Here is a 15,973-nt window from a genome sequence, read left to right on the forward strand (position 1 = left end):
TGGGCTTGGGCATGCAAAGACTGATCTTTAGCTGACAAATTTGATTTGTCTTGGTGGAGTAATGTCTTGGAAAGGGAAATGAGTAAATGGAGAGTGAGTTGGACTCATTTATAGCTTGTGGAAATCGATTTTTTACTTACATGTCGTAGAGGACCCACCATCATTTTTCATAACTTGACTTTGATGTATCTTTACAATGCAGCTTCATAACTTTATGAAATTATTTCACTATAAATGAGATAAAAAGCATGCTTTAAACCCTTTATTGACAACTTGACTTTCACTACTCCTTTATAAAATGATTTTAATGGTGACATGACCAATTTTCAAGAAATTAACTTTATGACCTAGTGGTGACCCAGAATGGACTTATGAGATGAATTATGACCATAATGACTATGGGATTCTTCTAACAGTAATTTGACTTGACCATGATGATCTTGATTGACCATGGAACTGAAATGAGTAGTAAAGACTGAACCTACCTAACCAGTGACCAAATTTTTATTGAAAAGCTATTTTAAACCAAAACAAATTGACCTAAAAACCTAGTAAAAAAAAATTGTAAGAGCACATTTGATCGGCGATGACTAACATGACTGAAAAGCACTAACATTGGATCGATTTGGAAATGGTAGCTCCTTTGAGGTGTTAAGAACACCATAGACCAGGTAGCCTTTTTCATTGGGAAATGGAGTCACTGCAGCTACAATCTTCAAACTGACTCAAATTAAACTGAAAACTGAATTGTACCATCAACTGCAAACCCTACTGGAAATTGACACTGAAAAAGATGCTCAGAATGTTGAGCTTATTCATGACAACTTACCTACTCTAACTAATCCATAAATGATATGATCAAGTGAAGTCGAAGATCCATTGTAACCAATCAAGTACGTGACTACTTGACTGATTCTTATATTCAGCTCCACCAAGCATAAAGAAAGATTTAGAAGATGGAAACTCAAAATGATACCTGAGTCCAAAACCTGTGTTGGTGAATAAAACAAACTCCACTTTTTCTGATGCTTGCAAAAGACTTCCCATGGGGTCTTGAAAATCATGAAACATTACCTCTTGTTGATCAACAAAAAGAAGGAAGATGCCTTCAAATATAATGGTAGATTTTTCTTCTTCATTTGGTTGATCCTTCTTAAATTAAAATGCAGCAATGTAATCTTCCATACCATCGATATCAGAGACAAGATTTGTATTTCTTGCAAATCTTCACTTGAGGTAGCCAAATCAACATCAACACAAATATCTACAAGTGGATTTTCATGTATATCAGAAAAGAATTGTCTAGATTTTGAAAAAATTCTATATCTCGATCATTTGAAGGTTGTTGAACATGTTCATCAAACTCAAGACAACAAACATGTTGTACATTGTTTTTTACCTCATCAGATAAATCATGACTCTCTAGAGTTTGTATACAAGAAAACTCAAAATTTTGATATACACATATTTCTTCCTGAATTAAAAACTCAGAAGAGGAAAGGAATGAAGGGCAACTGGAAAGAACATCTTTATATGTATCTTCATCACTTGAAGATTGGAAATACTGCTGCAAATTATCATCAACTTCGGAAAATGGAAGATCAATGTTAGCTTTTGAAGAATTATGCTCAAGTTCACTGTCATCCAGGGTAGAATCCATGATCTTCTCATGCTTTTGAAAAGGTTTTTCATTCAAAGAATCCAAGAGTTCATCATCCATAAACTCTTCATCGCCATACGAACTTTCCAACTCTTGAATAAAGTTATTGTAGTGATCACAACAATCCTCAATCAAAAGCAAAGAAGGATAGGCTTCTCTATTCTTCTCAAAAAATACTGAGTGAAAATCTTTGAGAGAATAATTACAAGCAAGAGGCAAGCTTTCATACCAAAATTGTGTTATTTCTTCTAATGTGATCATGAACATCTTCATTAAACAATATTCATGAAAATTAATCCTCAACTTATGCACATGCATATGAAATATTACTAAATCAAGTGTAGCATCATCACCTTTTCCATCTCTGAATTTTGGCAAGTATGTTTTCCAATCTACCTAAGGCATACGATTTGGAAAGCCTAGAACATGATCTCGATGCATAGGAGCATACCTTATGGATTGAGAACTCATTTCGATTTCTTGATCCTGCTGCCAGTGGAGTCTTTGAATTAGGTTGGAGTCGCCAGGTGAATGTTTCATCCTTCATATTTGTCTAACCATTGTCCACCATCAGAAATCAAATTAAACTTTGATGATCTTTCCTGGGGAATATGAAATTGTTCCCTCCCCAGTAATGGTGCCAAAATGTTATCCTCCACAGTGTCCCAAGCTGAGAGCAATTGACGGAGGTAACCAAAGACCAAGCTTTCAGTTTGCTAGCTAGCCCTACCAAACCAAAGAGGGCTCTCTCTATGAGATCACAGCGAAAGAATTGACTGGAATGTAAAAGGATTTTAGGTTAGATATGCTAGGCTTAGATAGGTTTTGAGTTTTTAGGATTTTAATGTTGGATAAGGGATGAAAACCAGGTAGTTAGGTTAAAAAGATCAAAGGGTTATAGCAGCAAAGATATAAAGGAGCGAGGTAGCAATAGTTTTATGATGTCTTAGGGTCTTTTAGTGTAGTGTAGTGTTTAGAAGAAGCAAGATGTCTTAATGAGCATGTACATCATGAATTCGTTAAGCAGGAAGGAAAATAACACAAAATGATATTCCCATCAAAACAAAGGTTTATGCAAAGAATTATGCTTATAAACTTTAAGGAAAACCACTGAAGAAATGATGAATGGAAATAGAAGATGAATATCTTTCATATAAAACTATAATATAGAAAATACAACATCACAAACTCACTGCACATGAATTCCTAGATAATAGTTGCAACTACTCCTTTGATTTCTGAAAATATTCAAGTACAAACTACAAGAGTTCTCTCCTCTAATGTCCAACCCTATTTCTAACTAAGAAAACGATATATATAGACCAAAATAAACAGTTTTCCCACTCTCGGGGGTCGAATCCATGAGTGGTGGAACAGTTCCCAAGAATATCTTAACCAAAAACTAAGAGTGAGAAGGTTGAATACAAACTCTTCATTTATACTTTGATTTGAGTTTTTCCTCATTAATGGGGCCTAAGTTAACATAAAAAAACTTACTAAGCTAATTTACCCATAATTACATCATTTAGACATTGAAATAATAAAGTTACATCATTAAGTCAAAATCTGCTAAAGAAATGTTGAAGAAAATCTCTCACAGAGATATGTGAAGCGTCATCAGGCATATGCGTAGCACCTTCAGACATATGCGTAGCGCCTAGCTTGCAGGAGGATTTTGGAGGCCTTCTCGTGACCCAAATTCAGAGCTTGATATCTCATTTGAAATCTATGGATCTCTAGTTTTCATTTGACTCTTCAAAAAAGAGATTTGGACACTCTAGCAGGGAGAAAATTTTATTTTCCCAAGACTACTCCGATATGCACAGCGCTTGCTTCAAAACAGTCGTAGAGAATGACTTTTTGACCCCTTTTTTGACATTTTCTCTCAATCTATCTACTAACAAGTTTGTAAAATTGGATAGCTGAGATGCTTAGGCCATTATCTATCCAATGGTGGTAATTGTTTGGAAAACGGAGCCCTGAGGAAAAATCATAGCACCTAGGCGTGGTGCATATAATTGTTTCTGAGTTTCAAAAACACGCTAAAAACCACCAAAAATTCCAAAATGCAAACAAAAAAAAAAAATCTCAAAATTTCTTCAAACTTGTCAAGGGAAGTCATCATATGATATTTCATACCATGAGAGAGGCCTCAGAAAGTAGATCAATCTTGTCTTTTTCCTTTGGGATTGTTAGAGTTTCCTTGAGATTTTTCTTCAATTGCTTGATTCTGACTTGGGATACCCTGTTTTTTGTGTAGTAATGCATGGTCATATGTCTTTCCAAGTTATTTTTCCTACTTGCCTTCTTGAGGAGCTTCTCTAACTGGCCATTGACCTTGTCAAGCCAATATACTCTGTCTGCATTGATCTCTTCAGTAATTACGTCATTCCTCGTGATCTGACCTATAGGTGGAGAAACTTCTCTTTGTAGCTCAAGGGATTTGTTGATTTCACAGTGTGAATTTCTCTTCTTTATCTTCTAAATCATCCAACTAAACCATTGTTTTGCCTTTTACATCCTCTTTCTTCAAATTTTCTAAGTGTTTACTTTGGATCATCCGGTTTACTTTCAATTACATGTTTTCTTGTTGTGCGCATGTTATCAAAGCATTTGACTCTATCAACTTGTCTGCCAACTTTTTGATCTCAGCTTCCTTATCCATTATGATTTTCTTTGCAACTTTTTCCTCATGACATTTCTCCACATCTGTCACATTGGTACCTGGATTAGTGAATTATTCATGCTATGGGGATGCTCTCTATTCACCTGTTGTAGGCTTGGCCCTTTCAACAATATTTGGAGAAAACACAAGCCTTTTGCCTCTGGAATAAGTCTTAGTCACCTCTGCCCTAAAATTCCTCTTGGTAGGTCTGCTTGAAGAAGAAACCTTTTGTTGTGCTACTGAGTTTAGAGGTGTTGATTCACCACTAGATATAGCTGGAGAAGTTGGGGGAAACGTTGAATTTGCAAATCAATCCCAAGACAAATTTACCTGTGCCAATTGATGGAAAACTTGAATTTTCACCAAGCCATGATGAAATATACTACTATGATGATTTTCTCTCATATTTTGTACCTTCTCTGTCATTTTTGTTAGGCTTATGTAAAGATAGTAAGTCATGTTGAGTTGCTTGACACCAATGAAATGCATCAAAAGCCTCATGTGGTATTGATACAGCCTTGAATACCTACCCTCACATGTAAAATATTTCATGATCAATTTCATGAGAGGGGCATATCTGTCCAAAAAATGTTTGAATGGAAAAACATGCTTTCGAGTTGTCTTATATGGTGTTTTCAAGTAAATCTTGTAACTTTGAAGGTCAATGTCTGTACTCTTAAACCAAGTTTATCCAGTGTCTGGAATCCCTATGGATGTGGAGATGACTTCCCTTGAAAGAGTGAACTCAACTCTTGCTATAGTCACTTTATCCCTCCTTAAGTTGGTGGAAAAAACACAGGTCAGTAGGTCATGAAACCTAAGTTTCTCAATTCTCTGGCAAAAATCAAGACAACCTGCATCTTCAAATTATTTTCTTAAGGAAAGGAGATGATATGATTTCTTGAGTTGAGGTAGGCTCATATTTGATGACCTACCTTCCTTTATTCCTCTTTTGTTTAGATGTTTCAGACTCCATGGTAACACCTAGCTCTATGAGAGAGAAATTAGGGTTTTACTTGTAGGAAAATAGGGGATTTAGATCACTTGAGGAAATTAAGAGAAATGAAAGGGACAGGGAACTGGTAAATTCTTGGGATAAAATGGGAGGATAGTGAGGCATGTTAGGGAGCTAAGGAAGGTGGAATTTTAAAATTTTGGTGAGGAGAAGGGTTTCAAAGGAGGGAAACACAATCCTAGCCTAGGAAAGTGTACTCTGGCTAGGGTTTGTGTAAAAATGATGGAATTTAAGGATTGGTTTGATAGAGGGTGTTTGGGAATGTGTGATTAGGAAATGAAACTTATCAACACAACTAAGATATTAATTAATAAAATAAGAGGCCACCAACCTGGATTGAATATGACAAAACCGTAACGTGATGAAAGAAACCACTGCAAGGAAGTTCACAGCTCTTTGATGAAAAATGCAGCAGTCCAAGGAAATTCACAGCACATCATGAGGATATGCACAACGCTGAAGAGAAATTGGGCTTGGGCATGCAAAGACTGACCTTTAGCTGACAAATTCGATTTGTCTTGGTGGAGTAATTTCTTGGAAAATGAAATGAGTAAATGGAGAGTGAGTTGGAATCCTTTATAGCTTGTGCAAATCGATATTTTACTTACATGTCGTAGTGGACCCACCATCATTTTTCATAACTTGACTTTGATGTATCTTTACAATGCAGCTTCATAACATTATGAAATTATTTCACTATAAATGAGATAAAAAGCATGCTTTAAACCCTTTATTGACAACTTGACTTTCACTACTCCTTTATAAAATGATTTTAATGGTGACATGACCAATTTTCAAGAAAATAACTTTATGACTTAGTGGTGACCCAGAATGGACTTATGAGATGAATTATGACCATAATGACTATGGGATTCTTCTAACAACAATTTGACTTGACCATGATGGTCTTGATTGACCATGGGACTGAAAGGAGTAGTAAACATTGAACCTACCTAACCAGTGACCAAATTTTTATTGAAAAGTTATTTTAAACCAAAACAAATTGACGTAAGAACCTAGTAAAAAGAGTTTGTTAGATCGCATTTGATCACCGATGACTGACATGACTGACAAGCTCTAACATTGGCTCGATTTGGAAATGGTAGCTCCTTTGAGGTGTCAAGAACATCGTGGACCGGGTAGCCTTGTTCATTGGGAAATGGAGTCACTGCATCTACAATCTTCAAACTGACTCAAATTAAACTGAAAACTAAATTGTACTATCAATTACAAACCCTACTGGAAATTGACACTGAAAAAGATGCTTAGAATGTTGAGCTTATTCATGACACCTTACCTACTCTAACTAATCCATAAATGATATGATTAAGTGAAGTCGAAGATCCATTGTAACCAATCAAGTACGTGACTACTTGACTGATTCTTGTATTCAGCGCCACCAAGCATAAAAAAGATTTAGAAGATGTAAACTCAAAATGATACCTGAGTCCAAAACGTGTGTTGGTGAATAAAACAAACTCCACTTTTTCTGATGCTTGCAAAAGACTACCCATGGGGTCTTGAAAATCATGAAACATTACCTCTTGTTGATCAACAAAAAGAAGGGAGATGCCTTCAAATATAATGGTTGATTGTTCTTCTTCATTTGGTTGATCCTTCTTAAATTAAAATGTAGCAATGTGATCTTCCATACCATCGAGATCAAAGACAAGATTTGTATGTTCTTGCAGATCTTCACTTGAGATAGCCAAATCAACATCAACACAAATATCTACAAGTGGATTTCAATGTATATCAGAAAAAGAATTGTCTAGGCTTTGAAAAATTTCTATATCTCGAGCATTTGAAGGTTGTTGAACATGTTCATCAAACTCAAGACAACAAACCTATTGTACATTGTTTTTTACCTCAATAGATAAATCATGACTCTCTAGAGTTTCTATACAAGCAAACTCAAATTTTGATCTACACATATTCCTTCCTGAATTAAAAACACAGAAGAGGAAAGCAATGAAGGGAAGCTGGAAAGAACATCTTTATATGTATCTTGATCTCTTGAAGATTGGTAAGACTACTGCAAATTATCATCAACTTCAGAAAATGGAAGATCAATGTTAGCTTTTGAAGAATTATGCTCAAGTTCACTGTCATCCAGGGTAGAATCCATGATCTTCTCATGCTTTTGAAAAGGTTTTTCATTCAAAGAATCCAAGATTTCATCATCCATTAACTCTTCATCACCATAAGAAATTTCCAGCTCTTGAATAAAATTCTCAAAGTGATCACAACAATCCTCAATCAAAAGCAAAGAACGATAGGCTTCTCTATACTTCTCAAAAAATACTGAGTGAAAATATTTGAGAGAATAAATACAAGAAGGAGGCAAGCTTTCATACCAAAACCATGCTCTTTCTTCTAATGTGATCATGAACATCTTCATTAAACAATCTTCATGAAAATTAATCCTCATCTTACGCACATCCATATGAAATCTTATTAAATGAAGTGTAGCATCATCACATTTTCCATCACTAAATTTTGGTGAGTATGTTTTCCAATCTACCTGAGGCAAACGATTTGGAAAGCCTTGAACATGATCTCGATGCATAGGAGCATACCTTCCGGTTTGAGAACTCATTTCGAGTTCTGGATCTTATTGCCAGTGGAGTCTTTGAATCAGATTGGAGTTGTCAGGTCAATGTTTTAGCCTTCATATGTGTCTGACCATTGTCCACCATCAGCAATCAGATCTAAACTTTGATGATCTTTCATGGGGAAAATGAAACGGTTCGCTCCCCGGCAACGCCGCCAAAATGTTATCCTACACAATGTCCCAAGCTTAGAGGAATCGATGGAGGTAACCACAGACCAAGCTTTCAGTTTGGTATCTAGCTCTACCAAACCAGAGAGGGCTCTCTCTATGAGATCATAGCCAGAGAATTGACTGGAATGTAAAAGGATTTTAGGCTAGATATGCTAGGCTTAGGTAGGTTTTGAGTTTTTAGGATTTCGATGTTGGATAAGGAATGAAAACTAGGTAGTTAGGTTAAAAGGATCAAAGGGTTACTACAAAAAAGATATAAAGGAGAAAGGTAGCAATAGTTTTATGATGGCCTAGGGTTAGTGAGTGTAGTGTAGTGTTTAGAAGAAGAAAGATGTCTTAATGAGCATGTACATCATGAATTCATTAAGCAAGAAGGAAAATAACAAACAATGGTATTCCCATCAAAATAGAGCTTTATGTAAAGAATTATGCTTATAAACTTTAAGGAAAACTAATGAAGAAATGATGAATGGAAAGAGAAGATGAATATCTGTCATACAAAACTATAACAAAGAAAATACAACATCACAAAATCACTACACATGAATTCCTAGACAATAGCTACAACTGCTCCTTTGATTTCCTGAAAATGTTCAAGTACAAAACTACAAGAGTTCTCTCCTCTGATGTCCAACCCTCTCTCTAACTGAGAAAATGATATATATAGACCAAAATAAATAGTTTCCCCACTCTCAAGGGTCGAATCCATGAGTGGTGGAACAGTTCCCAAGAATATCTCAACCAACAACTGAGACTGAGAAGGTTGAATACAAACTCTTCATTTAGACTTTGATTTGAGTCTTTCCTCATTAATGAGGCCTAAGTTAACATAAAAACAACTTACTAAGCTAATTTACCCATAATTACATCATCTAGACATCGAAATAGTAAAATTACATCATTAAGTCGAAATCTGCTAAAGAAATGTTGAAGAAAATCTCTCACAGAGATATGCGCAGCGCCATCAGGGATATGCGTAGTGCCTTCAGACATATGCATAGTGCCTGGCTTGCAAGAGGATTTTGGAGGCCTTCCCGTGCTCCAAATTCAAAGATTGATAGTGCATTGGAAAGCTATGGATATCTAGTTGTCATTTGAATCTTCAAGAAAGTGATTTGGACACTCCAACAAGGAGAAGATTTGATTTTCACAGGACTACTCTGATATGCATAGTGCCTGCTTCAACACAATGGCAAAAGGAGCCCTAAGGAAAACGCGTAGCGCTTAGGCGTTGCGCATATAGTTTTTTCTGAGTTTCAAAATAGGCTAAATACACCAAAAATTCCAATATGGCAAAAAATTCTCAATATTTCTTCAACATTGTCAAGTGAAGTTATCATATGATATGTCATGCCATGAGAGAGGCCTCAACAAGTAGATCAATCTTGTCTTGTCCTTGGCTTGTTAGGGTTTCCTTGAGATTTTTCTTCAATTACTTGATTCTAACTTGGAATACCCTATTTTTTGTGTCATAATGCATGGCCATATGTCTTTGCAATTTATTGTCCCTACATGCCTTCTTGAGGAGCTTCTCTAAGTGGCCATTGACCTTGTCAAGCCAATATACTTTGTCTGCATTGATCTATTTAGTAATTAATTCATTCACAGTAATATGACCTCTAGGTGGAGAAACTTCTTTTTGTAGCTCAAGGGCTCTCTTGAGGCCTCTTGTGCTTGGTTTCCCTGGTGTGCTTTTCTCTTCTTTATCTTTTGAATCATCCAACTGAACCATTGTTTTTCCTTTTACGTCCTATTTCTTCCAATTTGCTATGTCTTTGTTTTAGATCATCTGGTTTACTTTCAATTGCATGTTTTCTTGTTGTAAGCATGTTATCAAAGTATTTTTCTTTGTCAACTTTTCTTCCAACGTTTTGATCTCAACTTCCTTATCCATTATGATTTCTTTGCAACTTTGTCCTCATTACCTTTCTCCACATTTGTCACATTGGTACCTGGATGAGTGAATTCCTCATGCTGTGGGGATGCTCTCTGTTCACCTGTTGTAGGCTCGACCCTTTCAACAATCATTGGAGCAAACATAAGCATTTTTCCTCTAGAATAAGTCTTAGTCACTTATGCCCTAAAAGTCCTCTTGGTAGGTGTTCTTGAAGAAGAAACCTCTTGTTGGGCTGGTGAGTTTAGAGGTGTTGATTCACCACTAGATATAGCTAGAGAAGCTGGGGGAAAAGCTGAAATTGAAAACCCATCCCAAGACAAGTATACCTTTTCCAATTGATGACAAACTAGAATTTTCACCAAACCATCATGAAATAGACTAGTATGATGATTTTCTCCCATATTTTGTACCTTCTCTGTCATTTTTGTTAAGCTTCTGTAAGATATTATGGCAATTTGAGTTGCTTCACACTGGTGAAATGCATCAAAAGCCTCATGTGCTATTGATACAACCTTGAATCCCTGCCCTCACATGTAAAATATTTCATGATCAATTTCATGAGAGGGGCATATCTGTCCAGCAAATGACTGAATGGAAAAACATGCTTTGGAGCTATCTTATATGGTGTTTTCAAGTAAATCTTGTCACCTTGAAGGTTAATGTCCTTTTTCTTAAACGAAGTTTCTCCAGTGTTTGGAATCCCTATGGTTCTGGACATGACTTCCCTTGAAAGAGTGAACTCAATTCCTACTATAATCACTTTATTCCTCCTTAAGTTGGCTGCAAAACCATTGGTCAATTGGTCATGACCCCTAGTTGCTCAATTCCCTGGCAAAAGGCAAGACAACCTGCATCTTCAAATGATTTTCTAATGAAAGGAGATGATATGATTTCTTGAGTTGAGGTAGGCTCATATCTGGTGACCTCTCCTCCTTTATGCCTCTTTTGTTCAGATGTTTCAGATTCCATGGTAACACCTAGCTTTATGGGAGAGAAATCAGGGTTTTACTTGTAGGAAAACAGAGGATTTAGATAGCTTGAGGAAATTAAGGGAAATGAAAGGGATAGGGAACTGGTAAATTCTTGGGAAAAATTGGGAGGATATTGACGAATGTTATGGAGATAAGAAAAGTGGAATTTCAAAATTTGGGTGAGGGGAAGGGTTTCTAAGAAGACAAACACAGTCCTATCCTAGGAAAGTGTACTATGGCTAAGGTTTGTGTAAAAAATATGGAATTTAAGGATGGGTTTGATAGAGGGTGTTTGGGAATGTGTGATTAGGATAGGAGAAGGTGTATAAGCATCAGGATACAAGTTTTGATAACAATTCTACCATGGAAATCATGAAATCATGAAAATTGTTTTCAAAACCCTAGGAGAGGGAAATGAAACTTAGCAACACAACTAAGAGATTAATTGAGAAAATAAGAGGCCACCAACCTGGATTGAATATGACAAAACTAGAATGTGATGAAAGAAACCATTGCAGGGAAGTTCACATCTCTTTGATGAAAAATGCAACAGTCCAAAGAAATGCGCAACACAACATGAGGATACGCGCCACGCTGAAGAGAAACTACGCTTGGGCATGCAAAGACTGATCTTTAGCTGACAAATTCAAATTTTCTTGGTGTAGTAATGTCTTGGAAAATGAAATGATAAAATGGAGAGTGAGTTGGACTCCTTTATAGCTTGTGGAAATCAATTTTTTACTTACATGTGGTAGTGGACCCACCATCATTTTTCATGACTTGACTTTGATGTATCTTTACAATTATGTTTCATAACTTTATGAAATTATTTCACTATAAATGAGATAAACTTTATAAAATTATTTTAATGGTGACATGACCAATTTTCAAGAAATTAACCCTAAAATCCAGTGGTGACCAAGCATGTACTTATGAGATGAATTATGACCATAATGACTATGGGACTCTTCTAACAGTAATTTGACTTGACCATGATGGTGTTGATTGACCATGGAACTGAAAGTAGTAGTAAATACTGAACCTCCCTAACTAGTGACCAAATTTTTATTGAAAAGTTATTTGAAACCATAAAAATTGACCTAGGACCCTAGTAAAAAAAACTTTGTAAGAGCACATTTGATCACCGATGACTGACAGGCACTTACATATGCAAACTTATTTCTCTGGAAACATGATCTAGGGTCATTTTTTCAGTACCTTAGGGTTTGCAGTCATTAGTGGCAGACTCCTTCTCTTTCGACAATGAAAATACATCATTGTCTCCTGATTGATATATTCCCTCAAGTGTTCGACTTCAACACATTTATTCGCACTTGTTAGATTGCACTGGGGTACCTTGACTCTCATCATCATTATTGGTGAGTTGTCTCACATTTGTTAATAGTATATATCAATGACCAATAATCAAATGATTTCTCACATGGTCGACTTCAACTATTTTAATTTCCCATAGTGTAGAAATGTACCATTTGTGGTCAGTGAAGACCTTGGGTTGTGTTAGCATCTTGGTTCACTTGTCAGCTCTTTTAGTTTTCTTCCAGTGTTATCAACTACCCTTATATGTTGCAGTTCATCATAGCAGCATTATGTATGTTGACACTCAAGTTTATGCAGCACCACTATTCTACCTATATGAGTTGGTACTATTATGAGAATCAAGTATGGAGCATCAGTTATCACACATTATTTGAGCAGAATTGATCATATTTTCTTTTATATGTGATATTGAGACATAGCTCTGTTGTGTTCCTTTGTGGCTATGATCATATGACCCATTGTGTATTCTTCAGTCTTCTTTTTACATTTATGTATACATGTTGAATCCACTTTATACTTGATCAGCATGCATGCTTTGCTATCTTTGAGCATGCGTATGCATGCCTCATACAAGAGTCCTCTTGCTAATTCCTTCCATAAGTATTCAGTGGGCTGGAATATGGTGATCTCCTCTCAAGTCCTCAAATGATCTCTCTTTGTACTTAATACATTTCAGTCATCATGTACCCCTTCTGACCTCATTTATTAGGGGGCATATTCTATAGCAGCATTCAACACTCTTGTGGTTCTAATGCTCTAATATGGCCTTAGGCATCCCTTTCCCATACAAACTTGATCATTTATTAAAAAATAATATTTTGAATTCCATACATAACTCTTCCCTTTAAAAAGTGCATACACACATGGGTAACATAATAAAGGGCCATGTATATGATTTAAAATATGAAAAAATAAAAGTATATCCTATTTTTCGGGTAGGGTTTATGGGTTTCACCGATATCCCACCTACAGGAGCTCGTGGCTAACTGAATCAACTAATTTTTTGTGGTATTTATACACCTCCTTGGAAGGCCTAATGATAGAAGGAGATAGGATATCACCATTATAGTACTTTTTGTCCCTAGATCAAGTCTTATTATCCCTATGCCTCGTGCACACCCAGTCATAGGGAACCCTTGTTTCCTTGTATAGATTCTCATTATTCATTATATGGCATCCTTTTTCACATGCTTGAGAGGTGATCTTTGAGGCTTGGGCTGAACAGATCCAGAGCAAGGTTTCGTTAGTGTCATGGTTAGATCGGGTCTTATATTTCCACTATTATTTTTTGATATCAATAAATAAGCTCTGTCTTATTCTTGATATGTTATTATTTCATTTTTTTATTATTCATGAGTAATATATCAAGATTTATATGTTTATTCTTGATTATCTAACATGTTTATTATGCACGAACTTTGAATTACTTTCTATGTACATGCTTCTCTGAACTGTGTTGTAGGTTTGATCGCTTTGGAGGAAGCAGAGGGTTTAGACCCTATGGGATCGACACCAAACATAGGGCCTACAAGTACTCCTCTCCAACCCAAATTTGGTAGTTTATATAGTTTGATTGCTTGAATGTATGCTTCTTGTGGATAGTCTTCCTTCTATATGTTGAGGTTGTCAACCCTTACCTTAGGGAAGTTTTTCCTACCTACAGGACCTTGGAGTCTCAAAAGAATCTTTCAATACAAATGATTTTTTCCTCCCTTCATCTTTTTTTTCCTCCAATGAAGCTAGATAATCTCACTAGCACTAAATCCGGCAAGTATCGTCTCACGATTGCAGGGTATTGAACTCATAGCAAGGACCTTAGGCCTAGTGGGTTTGTCTCATGATTGCAGGGGATCAAACACAGAACAAGGACCTTAAAATAGGTGGGTTTATCTCATGATTGTAAGGGATCAAACATGGAGTAAGGACCGTAGGCCAGATGCGTTCTACAGCTAAAAATTTGTCACTGTTCGAGTCTCATCATAATTTTGTTCGAAACTCAAAGGAATATGAATTGTGTGCCAAGGAAAAATCGAAGACCTCTTTTAATATATATATATATATATATATATATATATAGTTAAACCAAACAATATATACATATATTAATGAAAGGTAGATTGTTCATAGCTTTAAATAGGGTGCATTAGACCTTATCCCTAATCTATAACAATAATGGATGGGATGCCATTGATGTGAATTATATGAAAGGTGAACTTATCACATGAGTTTATAGGATACTATATAAATAGTGAAACCTAAATGTTTGTCCCACATTCCATTTACCAAGAGGTTGAGTATGATCACTTGAACCTAAAGTTCATTGATATTTATTATGAAAGTTTTATCATGTATATAAAACAACCTCCTTATGATCCTCTTAGCCTTATACAATGAACTCTAATGAATTATTCTTCTTCACAATCTTATGAGGTACATAATGCATTGTAATAAGTTCAAAAGTAACCATGAAACTTTCATTTGAACAAGGGCTTACACATAATATTCACTACGTATCATGAGTTGAGACCTTGTGTGGTTGAAATCTTCATAGGAAATAAAATGAGTATTCTGAAAACGTACTCATTGTGGTTGCAATTATGGTAATGCATTGTGTGTTCCATATTGTGTAGAGGCAACTAAACTGGTAATGACAACAACATCATCACCTTTTGTTGCATGAATTTAGAAAGTGGCGTGCACATCATCATTCATAGAAATAAAATGGAGAGGCCAAATTATCCCTTTCAAGTGCTTACGCGTCACCTTTTAATAGATCTCATAATAAAAAATACATCAATACTGATTACAACAAAAATGAAGATAAAATATTGTAGTGTGTGTTTGTGTGTCAATAATTCTTATAATAAAAACGAAGATAAAATTATGTAGTATAATTTTATTTATATTGCATAATTTTCTCTTCGCTTTTGTTGTAAACATTATTGATATTGATGTATTCTTTAACACACACACACACACACAATGATTTTAGTTGATATTAATAAATAAAAAAATTGTGTAAACCACTTTCATGTGGATACAAATTCACATCTTTAAGATTACAGTGACCTTTGTGCATGAAATCCACATAGCTTTCAAATATTAGTGCCCAATAGAATGTTCCAAGAATGGAAACCTATACTAAACAATCAGACACATCTATAGTATATGAAAATTTCAATCGCTCATCTTTAGACATGCAAGGAAAGTTTTCATATAAATATGGAGATGTACACCTATCTTTATAGAAAATTCAATTGGATTTGTGCTATACACCAAAATGTCATCCATTTAAATGAATTTATTTCTACCAATATGTAAAAAATGACCATTTCACAATAAAGGGAGTCACGGCTAAACATGATCTCCTATAAAACCCTCACCTACTGACTACAATGTAATGTTTTTAATGATACTCATATGACCCACTCAAAGATAACAATGCTTTTATTTTAGTTAATGAAGGATTGTTCTACATAAGCTTGTCAGCTTCATCTGCATACACCATATTAACATGAAAAGCATCATACATGCTATGTGTTTATGCGTCATTGGTACCAACAATATAAAGAATTGGATAATTACCACAAGGATCCAAGAATGTCAACTCTAGGTTTCCCATTTGGGACTCATTAGAGTCAT

Source organism: Pinus tabuliformis, chromosome 6 (assembly GCF_031772625.1).
Source record: "Pinus tabuliformis cultivar Carrire ecotype Pingquan chromosome 6, CPIR1, whole genome shotgun sequence".
NCBI lineage: Eukaryota > Viridiplantae > Streptophyta > Pinopsida > Pinales > Pinaceae > Pinus > Pinus tabuliformis.